The 6,007-nt window shown below is 44.3% G+C and overlaps 1 protein-coding gene across 3 annotated transcripts in view; it reads right to left on the reverse strand.

The window, feature by feature from the left end:
- LOC126365752 (cyclic nucleotide-gated cation channel subunit A) overlaps positions 1-4,832 on the reverse strand; it is a 487,374-nt gene extending 482,542 nt beyond the window's left edge. For 2 of the 3 annotated variants that reach the window (XM_050008256.1, XM_050008236.1), the window contains exon 1: positions 4,760-4,830. The gene's annotated coding sequence lies outside the window, so the exon portion shown is untranslated. Of the gene's footprint in view, positions 1-4,759 lie in introns of all 3 variants that reach the window. The other variant, XM_050008246.1, reaches the window with a different exon arrangement.
- Positions 4,833-6,007: the final 1,175 nt, after the last annotated feature.

Genomic DNA, 6,007 nt, shown 5'->3' on the forward strand with positions numbered 1-6,007 from the left:
GATTAGTATACCGCAAAACGAAGCAAGCTGGCATTTTTGAACAAAACGCTTCCACCGGAAGTTCATCTTTGGGGCAAGTAACATGGGTGACGTTGACTTCAAGTTTGTGAGTCTTGACAGCTCTCCTTATTATTCCTCCATGCTTATAGTTGAACACATGGGTGGAGTAGATCTCTTCGGCAAACGTTACGGATAGATGACGCAATTTGTTTCTTGTCAGCCAAACTCGTTACATACTAGTAAAGGCGGTTATAGTGTGCGGAGACCGGTTTTCGATACGCTGTTTTTCCCTGTCGGTATATGGTAAGAAAGGTATCGTACATCAAAGCTCTTGCATTTGCTACGATCGTTAATATTCGCGGAATTTGCTTAGGATTGTTTATAGCGCGGTCGTTGGTGGAGACTAAATTCGTGGTTATCAAATCGTTCTCTTGGCAGTTATCTCACAATTGCCACGCATGTATTCAGGAAATTGTATAGGAATTTAAGTGGATTGTATCAAGGGACTTTCCTTTTCTCTTCTTAACAAAATCTAAGTAATAAATGAAATAGCCTTTTCTCTCCTTGCTTGTGCCAAACTGATTGCTACAATGCTGTCTAGGAAAGCCATGTACTTGCATTCAAATATCAACTCTTTAACCGTCCGTGTTTTCTTCATTAAAATATAAGCATGATTTTGAAACAGGTTTATGATTCACTTTATCCCGAACTTCCATATTTCCTCTTAATGAATAAAAACTCACTTAGCATGAGCGCCTTTATACGCATGGCACAGTCGCGTTATTTGATTCATTAGCTTGCATTCACGCGTTGCACTTACCGTGATTTATTCATAGGTATTGCATAACAACACTACTTGATTCATTTCATGAACTGTTGCAGAACAGGAGAGATCTTAGTTGCGCAAGTAAAGATTAATTTCATGGCTATGAAAACCATCGCCTGGAGTGTTTATGGAGCACTAAACATTTATCTGTTTGTGTATAATTCCGAAGTAATATCAGCAACTCCAAGAGGTTTTTGCATACGGTGGTTAACATTACAAACTCTTGGTTGTTGAGCGGCAAGTTGTTGAGTAATGTGTTTCACAGGAAATTAGTTCCCGTGATGAAATCATTAATTATTAAATCAGGGAAAAGTCTATAAATTAAAGTTTCACATGAGAAACAAACGACCACTAAGTTATGCAGTACTTAGTTCCAGCGTATGAACTGCACATATTACAGCGGGGAATACCCGTTATTAATAGGGCGTCGTATAAACAATTTGGAGCTACAAAGCTTCCATTCACAATTACGTTGCAACCACAGTTACAGATATCAACGTAAAAGTTACAGCTTGAACATCTCCCGTAAAAGTTAGACAGTTTATAGAAAATAAAAGTTACATTGTATGGTTTATATTCTACTACTAATAAAAGTATATTGCTGGTGTACTTGGTACTGAACGCCGATACGAGGAAAGAATAGGGAAAGTCTAGCTGGTACGAGTCACGGTTTTAATATGCATTAGACTTGTTTGTGCAGCGTGTTGGATGTTATACCTCCTGCTGACCGCGTAAACCTGAATCGCACCTTAGTCATATACGGCATGCTACGATACATCAGCAGAAACTGTAGTGTGTAGTCTCATTAATTTATGTTTTGCCTATAAGCGAAGTGTATGAGCTCTCTTGTAAGTGACACCAGTATGATGACTATCAATTAAAAGAAAAAAACGAATGAATGATACACACATTCATTGTCGACTATTGGTGAAGTATAGGAAATCGACACTAAGATATGACAGCGGAGAATGGTGAAGCGATGAGTTAATTCAAACGTTATTTCATATTCTTGATGACCGTGCATGCATGTGAACATGTGAACATGTAACTCCAAGGAAAAAGAGGGGGGGGGGGTTGGGTTGCTTCAGGGAGAAGACCAGACAGCGAGGTCATCGGTCTCATCGGATTAGGGAAGGACGGGGAAGGAAGTCGGCCATGCCCTTTCAAAGGAGCCATCGAGGCATTTGTTTAGAACGATTCAGGGAAATCACGGAAAACCTAAATCATGATGGCCGGTCGCGGGATTGAACCGTCGTCCTTCCGAATGCGAGTCCAGTGTGCTAGCCACTGCGCCACCTCGCTCGGTGAGGAAAAAGAAGAGATATGTGAAAACATTTATATATATTTCTCATGTCAGATATGACGGGCATAAAATGGTTTGAAATAGATATGAAAATGGGATTTTAAACCCCCGAAACCGGTCGTGATTTGAATAAATAATTAATACAACTGAAGCGGACCTCTCTAAATTAATGACATAGTGTAATGTTGAAAAACTAATTTACGTGAGTAAATTACTTGTTAACCTATTAGTCGAATGTTTTTGTTGCTAAGGAAGAATCTATGAGGCAAGAAATATAAACCGGATATATATAGGAATCTAGTATTTCAATGGAACGTTTCTGCTATGAACGGATGTTAGAGACTCATATTGCCCTTTCGGAATATTCACGTTTACTTCCCCAGTACCTGCTACTGCTTCAGTCAGTTGTGAAATTACATGTATAAAACGTGTCACTTCACATCGGTATGGGACAAATGTCTTGCCCAGAAATACCAGTTGACGGATATACAATTTGCGCCCAGAAAAGGTTAAATGCAATGAGGATTGCTAGTCGCTAACTACATATTTCATAACCTTATATTTTTAGCTACAAGGATTTACATAGTAAAAATTTCATCATCGAAGATCTCCTATAGGTGCTTTTTATGGCGTGGAATCAAACGTTAAAAATCACTGCACGGTCGTTTCTTAAAATCTGTAACACTTCAACGGCATGAGGTCGCCGAGAGCGTTCAGCATACACGGACATCAAACTGACAGATTTTCTACGCTTAAAGGCATGTGGTGGTTCAGGGATGAAAGCAAGTAATAAACCGATCTAGCGAATGGCAACTGCTGCTACCATATCTCATGTCGAGAAGATAGTGCGTGGACTGTTCTGTCAGATCGGGGAATTTTTGTACCGGCAGTGCCTTTTCTGGGTGCTGACAACAATTTGCCGGCTGACGCGCCATTGATAGTCAGCAGGTAACTCTTGTACGCAATCATCCTTGCAACCGCCACTTCCCGTTCCGCACAGTAGAGAGCAGGACACGATACCATGGGGCTGGAAGTATCTCCATGACTACCTCTTCCCTTCCTCAACTTCAACAGGGCAGACTGCATTGTTCTAGTCGCTTCCGAGGTGTCACGTGAGAGCGCTCAACAGCCTGGTTATCAGTGCCTCTGCCACTACGTTGTGAAATGAATGCGCTTAAGTCTATAAAATGCAGACTTGCTAACAGGCACAATTACATTTGCTCTTTATCACCGTTACCAATTAAGGCTATCCTCAAAGAAATAAATGGTTCATATGGCTCTGAGTACAATGCGACTTAACTTCTGGGGTCATCAGTCGCCTAGAACTAACCTAAGGACATCACACACATCCATGCCCGAGGCAGGATTCGAACCTGTGACCGTAGCGGTCGCTCGGCTCCAGACTGTAACGCTCAAAGAAACAAAATCGAGAACGGTTCACAATATTTTTGTGTGAGAAATGCCATAAAAGGAGGAATACAGCGTTAGGAAACCCACAAAACAGCGAGACTGCACACTGTAATGGGCTGATCACTTCCCTAACAAGTCGGTGAGCTTGTCATTGGTGCTACGGTCGCACGTTCGAATCCTGCCTCCGGCATGGATGTGGGTGATGTCCCTAGGTTAGTTAGGTTTAAGTAGCTCTAGGTTTAGGGGACTGATGACCTCCCATATTAAGTCCCATAGTTCTTAGAGCCATTTGAAACATTTTGAGCTTGTCATGCTCTGCAAGCTTCAACTCTCCTAGCAAAGAGGTTAGATAGAAGTAAAGACACAACATAACAGCTAAAAACATGTAGGCCACCAGATTCGTCTAATCGTGGCGTCAAATTGAGGCCAGGCCGTGTAAGAAACTTGCTTCTGCTTTCTTATCTTGATGCAAAAGTTGGCTGGATGACAAAAACCTGTTACAGTGGCTGTCGTTATTTTGATTAGAATACGTAACGGCCTGATTTTAATACAAACAGCACGAAACCAAGTGTTTCTAGAGTAGCTGTCACGGCATCAACTTGATTATTTTAAAATGAGTCCACCACAGTGCATTTTGACAATGTCCGACCTAACCTCAGCCATACGACGCGTTACTCTCACTCAGAAAATTTGTTTTGGTTGTTGACGACGCTGCAACTAAATCACTGGTATAAAATGTGGAACTGTGATCTGTACGCCATAGGCGCCACTTGCTGGGGGCCTTTACGTCTACGAAGAAAAATCTGCGGCATGGGACTGCATCATAATCGATGGCGTGTTAAAGAAGCTTAAGTGATATATTACTCCTACAGGGCTTAAGTTTCGATCCATAAAGAACTTCGTAATTATTTCCGCGTCTTCCTCTATTCGAAGCTTCGTCTCTCTTGTAGCTGCTTGGCCTTGTCTTCGGATGTAATTACAGTGCAGATGGGAAACTTCTTGCACTTGGCACAGAGTTACGCAAGCCATTGTTAGGTGAGAATCGGGTTAACCGACTGCTCAGTCTACCTGAGCTACTGTTCTGGGTTGAGCGAGGAGCAGGCACTGTCGTACACGCGCAACCAGGCACGGTGGTCCTGGACGTATCGCCCGGACAGGAGCCGGTGCCGTCTGCTTCCGCGGGGCGCTTCTGGGGGCGGCGGCGGCGGGCTGGTGCTTACCTGAGCGGCGAGCGGCGGCGGCGCGCCAGTCGTGGCGGTGCGGTCGGGTCGCGCAGACGCGGGCCCTGCGACTGCCCGCCGGCCGCCATGGCTCCAGCCGCCGCCGCCGCCGCTGCCGCCTCCCCTCCACCCGCCGCTGCGAGGCTCCGCCGGTCACCACTTTCCAATACCTGTCTGTATCCACACATACGCCACGACGGTACGCGCGCAGCGGGCCAAACCAGGTCAAATGCCAAGTTGGGACACGGCCTGCCGCCATATTCGTAGTCGCCGCCACCTGTCGCCAGCACGTGTCCCTCACACCGGCACCTACCGCCCGTTTCTTGCTGCCTCCTCGCGAACTGTCAATAGGCGCCACGGCGGTGACAGGAGGAAGGAACGTCGGGGGCAAAACCTCGGCGTCGTGCGACATCGTTGAGCACGTGATTTGACCGTTGCTACGCATAGAAGATGTTGTAGGATCTCTCTCAGAAAACCAACATGCAACCATTTTTGCAGCGGGTTCGCACCGAGCAAAAGACAATTGTCTTTTCTTTCATTTTCCATTCATCTTTCGCTGTGGCTTGAGCGACATCAATGGGCTTTTCTTTTCTTACTATTAAAAAGGAAAAATGCTCTTAAAATTTGTAGACCTACATATTTGAGCTTTTAAGACAAAATTTACTAACTTGAGAAACAGAGAGGTTTTGTATTTATACGTTGTTACGACACACTGTGGTTTTCACGTGTTTTATCTTTTTTATATCGCTTGTTTTCTTTCACAAAAAAAAAAAATTGTTCAAATGGTTCTGAGCACTATGGGACTTAACTGCTGTGGTCATCAGTCCCCTAGAACTTAGAACTACTTAAACCTAACTAACCTAAGGACATCACACACATCCATGCCCGAGGCAGGATTCGAACCTGCGACCGTACCAGTCGCACGGTTCCGGACTGCGCGCCTAGAACCGCGAGACCACCGCGGCCGGCTTTCTTTCACAGTTTGTCATCTGCAGCCATATATACTTTCTAGAACTTAATGTCGAAAAGTTATTTCCTTCGAAGTTTTACGAATGAGCTTTTATGGTTAAGCCTGAAATTAACTATGTGAGTTCCGAGAGGGAGTCCGGGGTGTTAATGGCTTAAATGCCTCTGAGCACTATGGGACTTAACATCTGAGGTCATCAGTCCCCTAGAACTTAGAACTACTTAAACCTAACTAACCTAAGGACATCACACACATCCACGCCAGAGGCAGGATTCGAACCT

Source organism: Schistocerca gregaria, chromosome 1 (assembly GCF_023897955.1).
Source record: "Schistocerca gregaria isolate iqSchGreg1 chromosome 1, iqSchGreg1.2, whole genome shotgun sequence".
In the NCBI taxonomy this organism is placed as follows: domain Eukaryota; kingdom Metazoa; phylum Arthropoda; class Insecta; order Orthoptera; family Acrididae; genus Schistocerca; species Schistocerca gregaria.